This window comes from Falco cherrug, chromosome 15 (genome assembly GCF_023634085.1).
Source record: "Falco cherrug isolate bFalChe1 chromosome 15, bFalChe1.pri, whole genome shotgun sequence".
Lineage (NCBI taxonomy): Eukaryota > Metazoa > Chordata > Aves > Falconiformes > Falconidae > Falco > Falco cherrug.
In genome coordinates, this window is record NC_073711.1 from 4,632,726 (window position 1) to 4,651,929 (window position 19,204).

Below are 19,204 nucleotides of genomic sequence, written 5' to 3' on the forward strand. Positions count from 1 at the left end.
AAATTTGGACAGTTTTCAGCCAGCTCTAACAACAATGACAAACGACAGCTGACAGACTTAAAGCCAATGTAGGAGGGAGGGAGAGCTCTGTGCTGTGAGGGATTCATACTTTCCTGTATTTCATTTCTGTCTTATTTCTATTTTATGTGTTTAGAAAAGAATTTATACACATAGATGTCCAGGCCTAAATTTATGCCTGTTTTCAGGCAAGTTATACCTTTGTCTCTCCTGCATGCCTTTCCAGTTCTTTCTTATTAACTCCTGTCTATCTGAGTTAATTTCTGAAAAATTTCCCAACTACAGTTTTCTGATAAGGAAAAAAAACCAAAAACCTCTGTGAAAAATATTACATTCATCCTGCTTTTTTCCACTTAGTTTCCATTTCCAAATGTGCTGATATCAGCTGGGATAGAGTTAATTTCCTTTATAGTAGCCAGTATGAGGCTATGGTTGGGATTTGTGCTGGAAACAGTGCTGATAATGCAGAGATGTTTTAGTTATTGCTTACACAGTGCCAAGGCCTTTTCTGTTCCTCACCCCTCCACCCGCGAGTGGGCTGGGGGGGCACGAGGAGCTGGGAGGGGGCACAGCCGGGACAGCCGAGCCCACTGGCCCAGGGGATGTCCCACACCGTATGGACCCTGCTCAGCAATAAACCTGGGAGGGGAGGTTGGAGGGGGGGCACTGCTTAGGGACTGGCTGGGCATCGGTCTGTTGGTAGCGAGCAATTGTTTTTATTTGCATCACTCATCTTTCTTGGGGTTTATTTTTCTCTCTGTTGTTTTCTTCCTTTTCCTTACAATTATTTATTGTTGTTGTGGTTATTTATTAAACTGGTTTTATCTCAGCCCACGAGTTTCCTCACTTTTACACTTCTGATTCCCTCCCCCATTCTACTGGCTCTCTCTTTATTTTACATGAAGAAAAAACAAAGAATGGTAGTGAAAGCAAAAAAGGGGAAGAAGCAGGTCTGTCTCCAATTTCCTACTGCAAATGCTCCTCGGCCCCTTCCTGTACAAAGCTGGCATCTTACAGCTAAAGGTGCAGCACCCAGACCTATCACTACTTATGTGCCAAATTTTCTGAAGTCCCTGCTAGATTATTTGTGGCATCCAACTTGCATCAGTTACAAAAGTGCTAACTTTCAAAAACTTATATATCCATAGAGACTGTAAAGCAGAGTACCAAAAATTACCCATCCTTTGATCAGGATGTCTTACTAACTGTTAGATAGTCGATAAAGATTCTCTTCCCTGAATATAAAATACTGTGAATCTTTATTTACAATAGAAAACCAAAACCTATATTAGGGTCAAAATATATCTTGCCTTGGTTTTGTTTCTTGGCATATATATTCTGGAGTTGTCGTCTTGCTCTAGGAACAGCATCTCAGAGTACCCCAGGCCACACCTATAATGAGCAAACATATAAGTAAATGGACAGATATGGTACATAGTCAATGTATGTTATCACCCTTACGTCATCACGGTCAGTTCTAAGAGCATTTTCCATCCCCAGGTAATCTGCCTCTCACTGAAAAGACTAAGTAGGACGGTTGTGTTGATGCTGTGTGGCCAAGTCCCACCAGTGAACCAAGTGTGGTCCAAGATGACTTGAGCTGCCTTCTTGTGCGTAGTGCTTACAGCCGAAAGCAAGCTGGGCAGCAATGACCCACAAGAGCCAAGTGCCAAGGAACCCAACCATATTCTGAGGGTTTGAACACACATCCCAGTGCAAAATCTAGTCTCTTCTGATGCAACACATTGAGTAACGCAAGAGAGAAACATTGCCTGCTATGTACAGGCTCCAAGCAGCATCCTATCTAGCAAAATGGGTATTCAGGGCTGTCCCCATGGTGGCTACACGCTGCTTAGTTCTCTTATGGACTGTTGGATTAGCTGCAGCAGTGAGATTCTACCAGCAATTTTCTCCTAAGTGAGTAAAGACCTTCACCAAGGATGGTTAGATCCACTCTGTCCCAGCATTAACAAAGCACAAGAGAAGAGTAAGTCAAGACAACGTTCGCAGGGAGGTTGAGCTACATTTCCAAACTGGGTTCTGAATTTTTGGAGATTCAGAGTCACCTGGCAGAAACCTCAGAGCACCTATTCTCTAAAAATGAATCTTTCCCTAGTATCTCAAATTAGACACCCAAAGAATAAACAAATCTGCAGTGCTAATATTCAGCTTATTTTCACTAGTAGCAGCTTTTGCAGGGATAATTTAATTCTTCTGTTTCATCTAGCATTGGTGCTTGTAAACTCCTTTGAGGATCCCTACCAGGAATTCATCAACATGAAGGATATATACTGGGAAGATCATAATCAAGTCAATCAAGGGGAGAAATTCAAAAGCTTTGCCACTAAAGGAATCAAACATAAAAGCCTCCCTGGGGGGGAAGAGGTTTATGTACCATGCCTGGCCTATGTTAAGAAAATTAAAACTCGTTTCACAACATAAAAGAGCCAAAGTGTCAAGTCACTAAAACCAGTTTCCAGTACAGATGCCCTTTTCCAGACTGGTTTATGAGGGAAATACAGATTTATAATACATTTAAAGAAACACAACTGACAAAAACATAACTAAGGGATATATACAAGGAAGACAGCACAGAACATAAATTAAACAAGGACAATTTAAATGCAATTTAGCAGCCATCCATGTTGCTATAACTAAGGATTCTTCTGTTTATATACATGGCAAACTTCTTACTTTTTTCAAATGAAATGTTTGCAGAGTAGATACTTCTAAGGAAGCTGGCCTAACATAAGAGTTGAGGTTTGCTCTTGTTATTTCCCAGAGTCTATTCAGATGGAAGGGTAGCAATGCATGAGGAAGGGAATCGAGACTATACTGGAGTATGTGTGTCAATGAATGGAAAACGTACTTGGGTATGCTGCTTTTTAGTTCTGTTGGAATAGACAGTTATCCTCTTCCCTCCCCCTTGCCTGGTTCAGTAATTTTGTTTTGAAAGCCTGCATATTTAAGGTGAAGCACATTTTAAATACATCATTCAGAGCAGGATGGAAAGAAATCATTTTTCTGAAGAAGGCTGTCAAAGTAACGTCCAGAAAAGGAGAACAGGATCTACTAGCTCCTTTCCAAAACTGTCATTCCTTTGAAACTGTATCATATAAAGAACTCAACAGAAACGAAATAGAAAATTTGGCTGAACAGAAAAATGGGGCTCTTTAAACTTGAGGAAGTAAGATGATCTCTAGCTTTATGTTAGCAGTGTTTTAGGAAACGCAGCTACATAACTGGGTAAACATTTTGTTGCCTCCAAGAAGAGTCATAAAGAATCTGGTGGAGATTTTTCAAAGCTGCCTTAGGGGATGGATGTCTAATCCCCATTAAAATTAACAGAAACTGGCTCCTCAAACCCAGTCAATGGCTTTGAAGAATCAACTCTGTGGGGGTAATATGTAGTATCAAAGGGTAGGGATGAGTTGTATGGTTAACTCCATCACATGGGATTTACTTGTTTGTTTATTTGTTTCTTGGAATAAAAAGGAAGTGGGGGGTAGGAAGGCGACAACAACAATAATAATAGAGATTGATAATCATAATCTATTATTATTATTATTATTATTATCATCATCATGAGACTGAGCTAAAGAGCCAGGCAGATTTTTCCCAATGGGCTTTAAAACAGTGGTAACTGGAATTCTCTGACTAAACTCACAACTCAGACCTTTTCTGGCATGATGATAAATTTAACAAATCATTATTGGCTGGAACACAGTTATTTATTTTTAATTTCACCAATTTTCTCATTTTATTCTCATAAGGTTAAAGAGAAGATTTTAGATATCCAGTAAGAACGAAAAAAATTAATTAAAATGTCATGAATGTAAATGTAAGAACTTTCAACTATCCAAATGACAGCCCTCTTAAGGATGAATATTTTTTTAACATTAATAATTCTGAACACTTTGAAACAATTTCCACCAACTGGACTTAAAAAGCATTTTGAATTGAAGACTGGCCCTTTCCTGAAATTATTACAAAAGTTTATGAACTGCTGTTCTTACCAAGAATTGGTAATATCAAGTAAAGCTTAGAGGCAACAACTTAAAAAAATGAGAATATTTAATGCAGAACAAGAATTACTAGAATAGACACAGGAAATAGTTGAGGAAAAACTTAATTGGATTGACTGAAATATTAAATGAGTACACAAATAAAAATATCCACAGTTCCATAAGACTGGATCAACAGTTCATCTTTAGGAATTTGTCATCATTTAAGTGAGATTCCCAAAAAATACATTGTGTATGGGCACCACATTCTGTTTTCCCAGCCTTACCTAAGATAAAAACCTCTTTGATACATATCTGAAACAGAGACACTTTTAACCTCCTGCTGAGGATGGTCCTTGGTCTCACTTTGCAGACTGGGAAACTGAGGCTCAGAGAGATAATGCAGGGACATAAAACCTCCCCACATCAGGAGCTGCCTGCTCCACATCCCCGAGCAGGTACTAGAACAGACCACCCGCTGCTCCTCTCCGGTGCCCTGCGATGCAGGGGCCAGGCACGCTCGTACCTCTCCCTGAATCCACCGGCAGCAGTGCTTGGCAGTGCTGAGAATGATGGGCCTTATTTGAAGGAAGCTGCATCAGTGGTGCAGCCAGCTCTCCCGGTCCCACTGCCTTTGTCACAATTCTAAAATCACATGCTCCCTCTTCCCTAGAAAGACTCCCACAATAAAAGATAAAATGGATTGTTTTGAGAATCAGTGAGACTGACTATGTACAAAGTACTTTCCTTTAGCCTCTTTCAATATTTGGAGGTGGTGTTTGTTGCAGTGCAGAAAAATACACGAGTTGAAATGACAGCTTTGACAGCATTCAGTTCCTCTTTCAATTAAACAGCTCCTGCCTTCTCAGTCAACCCACACTTGGTAGGAGCGTTTCACTCAGCTTTTCTCCTGGCTTCTGGCTTCAGGGTTTTATTCCCACTGTGTGAAATGAGGGTGAGTCCATACCTAGGTTCCAAATTGGGGTAAAAGTCACCACAAAAATGGGAATAATGCTTAACATTACCAGAAGTAAATTAAGTCTAACTAAACAAGCCATGGCAAACAGGGTAAACTCACACTGTAAGGTGGACTTTCACACAGAAGGCAGCTATAAACTGAGTGTGGCCTGCAAATCAATCAGCCCCCTGCCTCTACCTAATGAGACCCTTTTCTTTATTGCATTTTTATAGACTTATAAAACCAGCCTAGGATGGATTATATGGGCCGTCTGTCTACCCTGTCCATCTGTCGCTATGGTATTGGTGTTCACCTCCATAGACCAGGATGGTACTTGGCAGGGGTTGGAACTTGAGGGAATACAGAGGTGACTGAGAAACTTTTAAAAAATTAACAAAACAACAACAGATGTACAACCTCCTCCCCACTAAAACACTGAATTCCGACAATATCAGTTTGTAAAAAGGACTGTAAAATCAAAATGAGTCAACAGGAAAACTTCTCTATAAATGCAGCGCAATGCTTCAACAGCCTTTGTGTGAGTACGCATGTGAATGTCAGTCCTAATTCACATAAAAACACAGACAATTTCTCACAACTCTAAATGTAACATAATTACTTTTTTTTAAAAAAAAGTTATGTCTATTTGGGTAGAACTATTTCAAAGTTCTAGGATAATGACTTCATTTAACATCCATTACACATAAGACATTTTTGGAGTTATTCCCATAGAATCAAAGCTTTCCTGTTCACGTAACTCATTTTTGTGATTCTTTATTTTGTCAGTGTTGCTGTAAACAATGTGCTGCTCATGGCAGGGAGGGGAGAGGAGAGACTGTTTAAGGAGCAATAGTCATCCCTCCACAGAATTTTGTAGTTACATTTACCAGCTGCATAAGTGTTCTGATAAACTGCCAAAAAGGGTCACTATAAAGCAACACTCCTTTAAAGTTTTAATCCCTATTAAAGGAAATTATCTGGACTCTCTCCAGAAACATTTTTGGGGGGAGAAAGGGGCAAAAGCTTCCGCAGAAGATCAAATGTTGTTGATTATAAATTCATTACCAGCATAGCTGCTAACTTCAGTAAATTAACAAGGAACTTTTATTACATCTAATCAAGCTCTTGTTAAAGATAACAAGTTCTTTTCATTCCTTGTATTTGTGTAACAGTTACTTTTCTGGAACTCATCAAAGCTTGTCGTGAATCCATGCCAAAGTACCACTCTCTCTTTTAACAGCTTTAAAAAAAATTAATGAAACCTTATGATCACAGTGAAAAAGCACTGATTATGTCAAAATATTCCAAGATAAAAGATTTGGAATTACAGAGAAATCTGCCCCGGTATCAGCAAAGAGACTGACATTCCACAGCAGAAAAGTCCTAAAATGACGAGTTTTTTCACTCTTGCTTTTTATTGTTTTGTTTGTACAGAAAAAGCTTAGCTGAACAGCCTCTTTATGAAATCTGATAGTGTAACAAAGATCCATTATGGTTTCACTTTAGAGCAGGCTTCCACTCAAATATTAATTGCTAAAAAGCTATTTTACATAATCAGTTTAACCATATGATTATGATAAGAATCCTTTATCAAATAATCAAAAGTGGCAGGGAAGAATGTTTTGCTTTGAGGCTTCTCACTAATAATACATTTTTTTTTTAGAAAATCCTTAACTTGCTGTAAAAAATAACTACTTCAAAGCAAATATCTTGGTGACAGCCTACTGCACTGAGATCCCTTTCTTACATGCCATGATCTAAATACATATTTTTCATCCATTTCATTTGTCTGCTGTCCAAGTTTATAGTGATGAAAGAAACGTTTCTGGAAAATACCTAAGAAAGTTGCAACGCCCACTGAAATCAATGTCTAAACTGGATTAGTCTAATATAAGAAATTTTCATGTAAAACTTAAAATTATCCCTACAATGAAGTATGATAATAAGTGATAATAAAGCATACACAACTGATGAGATTAATCATTTAATAAAAGGCAATGCAAAACAGTTTTTCTCAGTCCCACCCCCCTAGCAGTACCAAAAGAAAATAAAACCTAATGGATAATACATGCCTTTTTAGGTAGGTCAACTAAAAGTCCTTCTATATGCAGTAAGATATTTCCACAATTTAACTTTCTTTTCCTACAGTCAGTCAGTAGCTTATTGCTTATTACTGATATTGCTTGAAGCCCTTTGTTCTAACAAGCTATTTAAATAGGAGCTTTCACGGATAGTGCAGTTCTTTTGTTTATTTCTTTTCCATGTTTGTTGGCCAAAATGAAATACTCAGGCACAGAGAAGCTGAACATGAAGATGGTCATTTCTCCTTCTCCCAGTAGGACACCAGTTGTATCTGGGCAGCCTTCCATTGTCTGTTGTCCTGGCATAGAAGTGTTTGAAAATCCTCTGTAGAGGCACTGTCCAAAAGTCAAGAGGTGAAGCTGAGAGGGCAGCCACCTGCAGTCTTTTTATATCTGCCTAATATCAAATACATTCAGCTTAAAATGTTCTTGGACAGCTCTAGCATCCTGTAATTATCATGTAATGCATCCCTCCTCCCCAAAGCAATCTAAGGTTCATAGGCTCGGGTTAGATAAAAACAGTCATCGTTAATAAGACTAACATTATGTAATGAGCTGACAGAAGACCCATGGAGCAGCACCGTGGTTTGAACCATAAGCACTCATTTGCCTCAGTGCTGAATGGTGCCACTGCTTTTCCATGGAGCCTAAAGCAAGTCACTTCATCTTTGTGCCATGCAGACTGAGAAGGAAAGAGCTCTTCTGTGCTCCTGCTGATTAGGGGCCGGTTGGGCCCTTGTTCTTAGCCTCTTGGCTGCCTCAGAACATGAACAGAGCAGCTCTTTCCTTGGAGTTACACTGCTCGCAGCAGTTACAGCATTGGCTGTGCTGTGTTTGCTCTTCTCTCTAGGCCGGCTCCTCTGCAGAGCCTCTTAGTGCCCACGCCCGAATAAACCAAACTGTGTACTTGGGCAATGGCAAGAGCTGTGGTAATTCACCTTTCTACATGAGGAGAGAAAAGCCCTGGGTACAATGTGAGGCTTGAGAGGTGAAAACATGTGTCCCACATGCACCCACATGTTCCCTTGAACATGAAAAACCTAGCTAACTAGGTTTTGAACCTATGCTGTACTGGCATTTCTGGAAGATGAAGGGTTCCTTGCAGAACCATGACACAACATGCCACAACATGCCACCCTGTTACCACAGCACTGCTTCTTTCCTACAACTGAAGAGGTTCTCTGCAGAACACAGCAAAGCAATACTGGGATTCAACAAGTGGTGTCCTTCCTACCCAAGGACGCATGGTCACAATGAGGTCTAGGAAGGAGGAAAAAGAAAATGACAGATAACTAACCTAAGAAAAGACAAAGGAGCCAAAAAGATGAGGGATTGATGATGGAAGAGGAATTGTAGAGAAAGAAGGCAAGTGGACTGTGATCACAAAAAAAATCTCTCTTACATGACCATAATGATAAATTGGCCCTGTGTCCCATAAACTGCCACAAATTAGCTATGATTCTTCTTTAATCTGTGTTTAAACAAACCTGCTATCATCTAAGGTTGTTGCTACATGACCTAGAACACCAAGAAGATCCAGTCAGCTTTCCCTTTAGAAGCAGACTCTTGCTCTAGCAGTCAAGGCTGACAGGCGTGCTCCTTGGGTTGGGGACTGCTTCGTTCTTTAAAGCAAGCAAAATGTCAGGAAAGCAACACTGCCACAGTTAGCACGTAAAAGATACATGGAAGATTTTTCTTACAGCAACAGGCAGAAATAAGCACTAGCAAAACCTGTGCAACTCCCCAAACAAAATACAACATGAAGATTTGTTTTCTGTATTAAAAGCTTAAGATGTAACAGCCTCTGAACTGAAAATACTAAATAATTAGGTATAGAATAAGGTAGGTAATAACACCCATACATACATTTCCTCCTTTGAACCATAGATTTATTGGCTGACACAGGATACATGAGGATTCTAAACCTCATATAAGTCAGAAACAACAATCTCTACCATTGATATTTATCATGTGTTCAAATGCTGATTGAAATTTGAACATCTAAAACTGAAAACTGACCTTACTAGTTATGGAAAAAAGTTTTCTTCTGATACCAACAGCAATTACACATCATTAAACATAAGCTAAAGCTCCTGTGTTGTTTTTTTTCTCTCCTTCCTTTGTTTGCTTTGTTTCTGTACTTGCCTTTCATCCCATTAAATTCATTGGCCAAATTAGTCACTGTTATCTGATTTAAGAATCATTTCATAATTAACCAAAAGGAAAAATAAATCAGGTTGTTTCCAATTCCCTAAAACCCAAATCTTATCCACCCACTCCAGCATCTGCAGATGGTAAGCACAGTATGTCTCTTCATTAATATCAATAATGTTAGTTGTTAATATCTACATACAATAATCTTTTGATCTATACTGAAATTATTTGTATGGCCTACGTCTGCACTCATTGCTCAGGCAAATAACTCTTGAATCAAAGAGAGCTTAGCTCAATTAAAGGCTACAAGGAAAGAGCTCATATTTTGTTTTTGGCACTAAGTGCACTGGAAGAATCCCGTAAGAAGCAGCAACATTACGGGGATATACGCCTTTGTACTCAGCAGCTGCAAGAGGGTGTCTCAGCTCTGTGAATCAGCCCTGTAAAGCAACTACTGGTGGAAATATATGAAGAGATTATTTGTGGAGCCAACAGGTTTTAGCAGGCACTGGTTAAGTTTTGCTACAGTGTGAGTGTCTCTTACCACTTCAGAAGGGACATAATTAAGTAGTAATAACGTGTGAGAGATATTAAGGACTGTCTGTCTCAAGCATTTAAAAAATAAATCAACTTCTCCTTCCCTAAAGAATGAGCCAAATAAAAATACCCTTTTTAATTGACCTTGGGCTTTTCTTTAATAGATTCTAAGTCTTTGAGGTTTGCATTTCCGAGCTTTTCTCACAACAAGGGGCTCAAGAACTTATTTTGAAAGGTAAGATGCTTGCAGAAACAAATTATTCTAGCAGCTGAGGCTTTAGGAAAAAATACTAAAATGCCATAAAAGGTAAGTTATTTCTTTATGGCCTACAGATTTAGAATTACCTTCCATACCAGTTCAAAGCCAGAGAAAAAAATCTGTTTTCTGAAATATGGAATTTGTTTTTATAATACTTACCATTCAATTGTGTGTATTTCATATTTCTGCAGTTTTCATTTTGTATTTACAAATGCCCTGACTACAGGGCCATGTTAATTCAGCTTTGCCCAGGTTAATGGGTAAGAGTAGGAAGGTGGGTGTTGTTGGGTGAGCTGGTTTAGAGACCTAGTTCCCTCCAGAAATGTTCTTTTGAGGAATGCTGCTGCAACCATTACAGATAAGATATACAAGAATATTTGGTTTTCTGTGACAAGAGTGGTGATTGTATTCATTCACTGAAGGCTGAGCACACTATTTCATCAGTTGATGGTTATTCCCAGAACATGCAATTAAAATGCAGCTGTTCATTAGGAAAATAACACAGTAGTCTTGCATAAGTCAGGTGTGTCATGAGCAAATAAAGGGGTCATTTTTGGTCCAAAGCAGTCTGTGAATAAACGTTGGACAGGACATTTCATATACAATTTGATAATCTGCAGTAGAGGCAAGGCTTGAAGCAAGAGCAACAATAAGCTTCTGAAAGTTGAAAACATACTTTGAGAAAATCTTCAAAAGTACTTCCAATAGTCAAAAAGATCAGTCCTAGCAACACACTGAAATTAGTTAAAGCATCAGAAATTTCTAGGAACTTTTCTTCCCCAAAACAAATACCAACCCCAAAAGACACCCAGCCTCAAAGACAACTATGTATTCAAAATTTAAAAATTCACAGGGAAGAGGTAAAGGACAGATTCTCACTTTTGCACCAACTTTTGTTATTGCTGTAGCAGGTCAGAAGTCTTCCAAACTGCAGTTATATTATTAATCTCTTTTTTAAGGTCATTTTTAATTATCGCAATATGAAAAAGACTCTTGTGCAAACAGAGTGACTATATGGTATAGGTGCTGCTCTGGTTATCATCTGAAATAAGGAATAAAGTATAGCAACAAGCAGTTTCATCTCCTTATTCATCACTGATTCACATTGCTCCGTGTGTTTGGACCTAGGGGACAGACAGCTCCATGTTTTCAGCCTGATACCAGCACTCAAAGGCTGCTATACAATCAAAATTTCACAAAACGTGGTCATGCAGGATTCCCCGTCCATGGGACAGAAGTGACTGTTCTCCTTAGACCTGCGAATTTATCCACAAGTACATCCTTTCCAGTCTGGGATCCTTCACTGATATGGTAGGTGTGTTTTTGAGGCTGGTTTGGAGTTGCATTCTACCTAGAGAAAAGGAAGATTGCTTTCGCTTTTTCAGTTTCCCAAGGATCAACAGCTGGAAGTGTAGTTAGTGGACAGAGTAAGACTCAAGAAATGAATAAAATTGAAAGAGGTGTAGTTCTCACAGTAGAACGGTACACAATCTTGGCCATTAGGAGAGAAGGTCTGCTTGTTCATTAGCTTAGACAAAGGCCTTGTCCAAAGATTATACCAATGAACTAAAACAATATGATCCCTCCAATGTGGTTTTAATGGCACAGGCACTAATGGAATAAAGGTGATTCTTGCCTCTAGGGCATAATCTACCTTTATTCCAGTAATTGCATTTAAGATATGATGAAGCATTACTGTATAATTTTAATATAAAATAACAATTCAGACTAATCCATCCATACTGCTAAAAAATTACATCCATTCTTGCTTTCAGTTCATTCCTTGTCAAATATCAATATAGGGAACAGCCGCTTAAATTTTTATGATATATAAAGCCTGCTTGTTTGGAGATAGCTCCTCAGAGACCTAGCTTGCCAAGGTCATCTTATGTGTATAAATTCCTAAGTCAGAGACCAAATTATGAATTATTAAGACTAAGAGAAAAAAACTGCATTTGATTATTGGTTTTTCATTATTATACTTTAATATGCATCATATTTATCCCAGATCAGGGAAAATATATGAAAATGTATGCTCTTCATCTCTGAAAACCTGCTTATCCAATTCAGTTACAAATCAAAACAGATAACAGATAATGCCAATGGAATAAATAAAAAAATTATTAGCTAATGTGAGGAAAACAGACTAGTCATGTCAGCCACAAGGTTGCCAGTTTTCATCCACAGCAAGAATCTCTTTTTTGGTCTCCTTTTTGCCTTCAAAATATGAGTTTCCTGGCCCAAGCCTCAGTGGGTAGTTGAAAGTCTGTTTTCTCTCTTCCTTTGGATTTCTAATTGAAATCCACCCTGCTTGTGACGTTTAATATTCCAGTAGCAACTAGTGAAAAAATTTTCACTGGTGAAGGAGTTTTCAGGACTGAGCATACAAGTGACAATTAAAAAGCACAAGGATCATCTTTTGAATCTCCAGAAAAGCCTACTTTTCTCTCTTGACTATATCACTTCTGTCAATCTCTTCTTAGAGTGAATAGCCTACAAACACTGTTCCTGAAGACACTTGTAGTGAGCTAATTCCTCTTTTTAAAAATTCTAACCCAGCAGATACATGTCTTACCTTCTAAGCAGCAAGGTTGGTTAATGCTTAATTCCCATACATATTTGAAGAACGGTATACCATTATTGAATGAATACAATGGATTCTAGGCACAAGCAAGCGTATACACAGATGCACACAAAGGCACCTTGGAGGGACGTACTTGAGGTAAATGCAAATAGAAATATCCTCTGGGAATGGCATCCTTCTGCTAACAAAGCAGGAACATAATACCAGTTGAAAATGACTGATCTGCCTGCCAGCGGCTGTAGCCCTTTGACACTATTACACCTCAGTAAGTTGGTGTGCGTTGCTAAACTTGGCCCATGGCTTGCAGGGGACCTACTGACAAATAATTTATGTGATCGTATTTATCTTAAATTCTGCATGTAATATGCATTTGCCATCAAGAAGCATATGGGAAGCAGCTACTCTGAAGCTTTGAAGTGTGCGGCAGACTAGCTTCACTCCTTTCTTTTGTTTTGTCAAGGTGGTGTCCCAGTTCCCATCGGAACTTCTCCATGGGCCACAGCATAAACAAGGGGGATCATGCTGATGCAAAGAAAAACTTCTCCATTTAAGACATCTGAAAAATGTCCATCCGAAAATCCACAAAGATCCACCTAACCATCAGGCCCACTGTTATTTTGAATCAATCCACAAGCTTTACCTCCACCACATGAGTCAAGAATAAATTTTACTGCATTAAGCTCACAACTTGAAACTACAGGATATAAAAAAACCCACAGGATAAGATAATTATACCAATCATTCTGCTACGCATAGGAAGAGACAATATTACAGGGAGAGATTTAGAACTTCTCCATTAAACTTCAGTACTTAACATTTCAAATGTGAACAGCATTTTGGGGAACAGAACATTCACAGGAAAGTTAAACGTCCATTTGGTTAAAAATTATCCCACTAGTTTCCCCTTAAAACTACCATGCAGCCATTCACTTCTATACAGTACATTTGTCAAGTGAAGAAGGAAGCCACTAGGGCTAATGTCTAAAATTTGCAACATCTAAAAGCAATGCTCTTAAAGTCATGGTTAGAGAGAAGAGATTGTTCAATACCCTCTCTTATGTTCTGTGATTATCACAGCTCACACATTACAATTAAATCCATTTGTAAGCATCAAAACAAAAATGCTCTGACTTTAGAAACTGCCAGCCACCTGCATCATAAATTGACTTCAGTCTGTTTTGCAAGCACTCATTTCAAATAGAGACTTTCTTCAGGTGTACCCAACTTCAGTCAGCCAGTGCCTTCAGTTCTGAATGCTCTTTAAAAGACAAACATTGAAAAGGCATGTTCCCTCTTCACAGTGAATGGATTCTTTGAGGAAATGGGAGTATTAACTGTGATACAGCTACCCTTTTTTTCAAATTCTTTCACAAAGACATCACTGCTTCTGGGACCCACAGGCCCACATATTATTCACAGACCACACACTGGGAGGAGATGCATTGACCTCAGGTCTGTTACATCACCATCAGTGTTACTCCACCCAGGATCTGAATAGTTCATTTGGATGAAGTTTCAGAAGTTATCAAGAGCAGCCTGCATAATAAACCACAAACTTGGGCTGATTCAGTTTTGAAAGGCTAAATAGTGCTCGAAACGTCAAAGAAGCCAAATTTTCCTTAGTTTTTGTTTTTGATGTGGTTTGGTTGGTTGGGTTTTTTTAATTCATATTACAGATTCCCTATTTTATTGCTCGGTCCCAAGGAAACGAGACAAAACTTTCATCTGTACTCATTTATCTCATCTATCATTTAGAGGATGACACGGCCTCCTAAATTCTACAAACTGGATGTGAGGCTCTGCCTTACGTGAGCAAAGAACACCGTCTCCAGAGCCAGACCGCAGGGCTCTCCTACTTCTTTTGTACAGCTGAAGCAACACAAAGCAAGTGAGAAATTACTAAGGATTCCTTCCCTCGACACAGGGGATCCTCTAGGTGGATGGATGACAGGGCAACCTGCATTACACAACAAATGTATGTCCTTCCCAGAAGGGGCCTGTTAGGGATTGTAAGCAACCAAACTGATTGGGAGCAGACATGATAATGTAAAAAGTCTTTTGAGCAGCAGAATGAAGGATTGCAGCCCAGCCTTGAATGTGTGCTAAGACTAAAAACCAGAAGTTTATTAAGATTGAGGGAAGAGAAAGAGACCTGGCTTCCATGTCCTTCCCTCTTCAGGTGTACTGAGCATAAACCCAGCACCACTGAGAACTGTGCTTTTGGGCTTTCATTTCTCAATAGTCATCCTTTCACATGCCTATAGGACAAAGGGTAGAAGTAACAGAGAGTGTTAATAGCTTCACTACAGTTGACTGGTGTTAAAGACATGGGCTTTAATCAGAAAGCTGTTGCACATACATAAACCACAGCAATCTTAATCCAGAGAGTGACACTGTGCGTACAGACCTCTTGCAAAAGCACGTACCTTTAATCTGCATTTGTGTTTTTAGGGGAAAAGTCTCAGCAGAATTCTATCCAGGAACTCATAGGAGATAGAAGGAAAAAGTATATTTCTGTCTAAAAATCAGAAAAGGGCACTAAGAATGTAAACAGAACAGAATAAAAATAACCACATAGATCAAATTACGCAGCACCAAAACAGAACAGTAAAGTTTTCCATTACCTTTCACAGAATAGAGCTCTCTCACTCTGAGCAAGGCTCCAGCTGTTCTCTTGGCTGTCCCATGGGCATTGATTATGCCAGACATCCTATGAGCTGCTGCCCCCCTGCCCCCCCCCAAAAAAAAAAAAACAAAACAAAAAAAACCCCAAAAAACCAAACCAAACAACCTTGGCAATATCATCTAGAATATTCTAGCACTTTAGGAATTTAGGTACCCAGTTTGCTAGAAATACTGCAGTGGAGGAACTCATGAACATCAAAGTTTACTCTGCTAAACTGGGTAGAACGTGGAGGTTCCCCTGCTGGGAAGCAGTCCTGCCAGGCAAGCCAGGTGCCACACACTCCCTCACATTTGCAGGCAGCCACAAACCCCTGCAAGCTGCTCCCTGACCCCAGTATAAAAAGGAGGTTACCTATTGAGGCCCAGAAAGGCCATGAATTCTGAAGTCCACAGCCTTGTTTCTCCTAAGTATATGCCCAAGTACTCAAGTCAGAACAACTTCTTGGCACTTCTCAGTATCCACAGAGGAATGTCCATGTCCTGCCTCATCATATGGGCTGCATATGCAGTGTAAATGGGTGCAATGCACTTTATGTGGTCAGCTTTGTTCTAAGACTTTAAATCTTTAATAGGATTTGAAGGTAGAGAAGAGGGTGCGTAAGCTGGGAATCTATGTATCTCAACATAGACTCAACTCTTTCTAGAGTGATTGTCCATATGCGGTCTTACACTCTTAGAATGCTTACTATCCACTAACTTTCCCACTCCACCAGTGTAGATTACTTGGATGAGAAGACCCAGGCCCTCAAAAAGAAATAGAGAGGCAGAGAAGAGAACAATCCTATCAGGAATTACAGCAGCCCCAGAAGCTTCTGTAATAGCATATTGCCTAGTGTAAATAGAGCCACGTGGTGGCTTTGCAAACTGCATGCTTCATGAACAACATGAGAGAAGCTCAGTCTCCCTAGCACTCTCCTAACAGCTCTGATACACTTGATGCCCAGGCAAAGCATTCTTCTTTCAGCATCAAAAGGTGTAGATGTCTTTAAAGATGGATGTATTGAGTTTACATGGCAAGGTTTTGGTAGCAAGTGGGGGGGCTATAGGGGTGGCTTCTGTGAGAAGCTGCCAGAAGCTTCCCCCACGTCCAATAGAGCCAGTGCCAGCTGGCTCCAAGATGGACCCGCTGCTGGCCAAGGCCAAGCCCTTCAGCAACAGTGGTAGCATCTCTGGGATAACATATTTTAAAAGGGGAAAAAAACTGCTGTGCAATGCCAGCTGGGAAAGAGGAGTAAGAATATGTGAGAGAAACAGCCCTTCAGACACCAATGTCAGTGGAGAAGGAGGGGGAGGAGGTACTTCAGGCACTGCAGTAGATTTCCCGCCCCCCCCTCAGCCCACAGCGAGGTAAGCTGTGCCCCTGCAGCCCACAGAGGTCCACAGTGAAGTGGACAGCCACCTGCAGCCCATGGAGGACACTATGCTAGAGCAGGGGGATAAGCCTGAAGGAGGCTGTGACCCCATGGGAAGTCCATACTTGTCACAGCACTCTTCAAACTATCAAGCTGCAACAAGGTCTTTTACCATCTCATCCAGCATACTCTTCATACCAGTCCCTCTGCTGCCTTCTCCTCACCTCATTCAGAGCATGTGCTCTCTCTCCTCCTGCTTCTTCCTCTCTCCACTTCTTCCTTGGCTGTTCTCTCTTCATTGGCTCTCAACCACTTAACAGAACCAGCCCCAGCTGCACCTTATCTACATTGACCAACCCACTGCCTCTGAAGCCAACCCACAGCTGTATATTATCAATGCTAATTAACCCAGCTTCATTCTTCTACAATTCCCCCTTTTTTTTTCTTAACATTTCATACCTTATGTTTTTCAATCATTAAAACCTTTTTACAAGTAATTTTTTCATACAGTCCTCTATAATTCCTCTGCACGTGCTGGGGCAGGTTCCTGGCAAGACCTGTGATCCCATGGAGAGAGGAGCCCAGGCTGCAGCAGTCTATTCCTGAAGGATCGCACCCCATGGAAAGGACCCATGGCTGGAGCAGTTCATAAAGATCTGCAGCTGGTGTGGAAAGGATGCATAGTGGAGCAGTTCACAGAGGACTGTCCCCTGTGGGAGGGACCCCACACAGGAGCAGGGGAAGAGTGTAAAGAAGAAGGAGCAGCAGAGACAATGTGTGATGAACTGAGCCCAGCCCCTTTCCCCATATCCCTGCGCTGCTCTGGGGGAAGAGGGAGAGAAATCAGGAGTGAAGCTGAGCCTGGGAAGAAGGTAGGGGTGGCAGGAAGGTGTTTAAAGATTTGCATTTATTTCCTATTACTCTACTTTGATTTGACTGGCAATAAATTTAATTAATTTCCCCAAATCAAGTCTCTTTTGCCTATGACGGTGATTGGTGAGTGATCTCTCTCTGTCCTCATCTCAACCCACGAGCCTTTTGCTGTATTTTTCTCCCCCTGTCCAGCTAAGGAGGGGAATGATAGAGTGGTTTGGTGTGCATCTGCTGTCCAGCTGAGGTCAATACACCATAGTCCTTTTCGGCACCTGAAAGGTGGAAATGAACTACTCTGGCACTAGAGACAGCTACAAGTTTGAAGCCTGCACCCCAGACCACTGATGGTTGTCTGGGCCCTGTAGCCCCGCAGCTACCAAAATCTTGCCATGCAAACCCAATAAAATGGTAATGCTGAACAGGAACGTCCCACAGGAATAGGCACTCAGCTGTGACAAAGCTCATCACTTTTCTCCCATTGAAAAATCATGGTGGGAATTCAACATCGAAAGGACAAGATGCTAGCACAGCTGCAAAATCTTTGGTCTTCCACAGATTTCCATGGTTGAGTATATGAAAGTGCACAGGGTGAATGTACACAAGGACAATCAGTCAAAAAACAGATGCAGGGGGAAATTGTGTGGGATCTACACAATGTCTAGGTAAAACTGCGTTATTTCTAAATCCATATTGGAGTTCATCACTTGGGTAACCCTGGTATACATACACAGAGACAGCATGAGCTTCAGCTGAGAGATGAGAGTAGTCCAGAGTCATGGACCGTGTGAATGTGTGAATGTCACCAGCGACTCACCGCCCTGGTTCAGTGGGGAAGCCGCTCTGGCACTGAAGCTGGTAACACAGATGCCAAAGCAACAACACGGGATATGAACTGGAGTGGCAAAAGGGAAAATAACTAGTAATAATGCTAATAGTAGCTTTTTTTTTTTCATTTTTCAGCTCTAATCAAGTACCTATATTTACAGGTAGCCACGCTAATGAAGGGCCTGATTCCCAGAACCATTGAGTCTCCAGCAGTTTCTGTGGAAACTGCTATATAAAAATCCAGCCTCTTACAAGGGACTAAATATGCATTGAATAGCTAAAGCTAGGCCACTGTTTTTAACAATGACACCTTGCTATTTTGGTTTACATATCATAACAGCTGGGGATGGTGCAAGGCTGATAAGCAAACTGAAGTGGAATTAAAACATAAAGCCAGTATTAACTGTGTAAGTGAAAGCCATGGTTGGTAACCCTTTATGTGGAGATTGTGTAGACTGAATATTAAAGGGGAAAAACTCCAGAAACCTGACAGGTTTTCTGTGCTGCAGTCAGTTGGGGAGGGGGAAGAAGAAAACAGACATTCAAAGACAGAAAAAAAGGGGGGAAGGAAAACAGGAGGTCAAACATTCATTTGATAGGCTGAAATAATTCAGGGGATGACAACATTTTTAATATCCTGACAAACACTTGGGCCTGCTAGTTTAAGAATTTTGTCCCTTCCCCTTATAACTGACACAAGGCAAAGTGCCCGAGTTATGGGGGTTATCGCCCTAGAAGGCTCTAAGGTATAAACCCCAGGACTGGACACCAAATGGTTCCACTCTGACATCTAAAAAAACATTTACAAAGATTCTTTACAATGCTTGGAGTGACAGTTTAGCAAAGGAAGATAATGAGACTCCTCCCCCCAATG

At 40.4% G+C, this 19,204-nt stretch overlaps 1 non-coding gene across 1 annotated transcript; it reads right to left on the reverse strand.

The window, feature by feature from the left end:
• Window positions 1-17,774: 17,774 nt before the first annotated feature.
• On the reverse strand, window positions 17,775-17,863 carry TRNASTOP-UCA (transfer RNA opal suppressor (anticodon UCA)). Its single transcript has one exon. It is a non-coding gene; the product is annotated as a tRNA-Sec (tRNA).
• Between the last annotated feature and the right edge of the window lie 1,341 nt (window positions 17,864-19,204).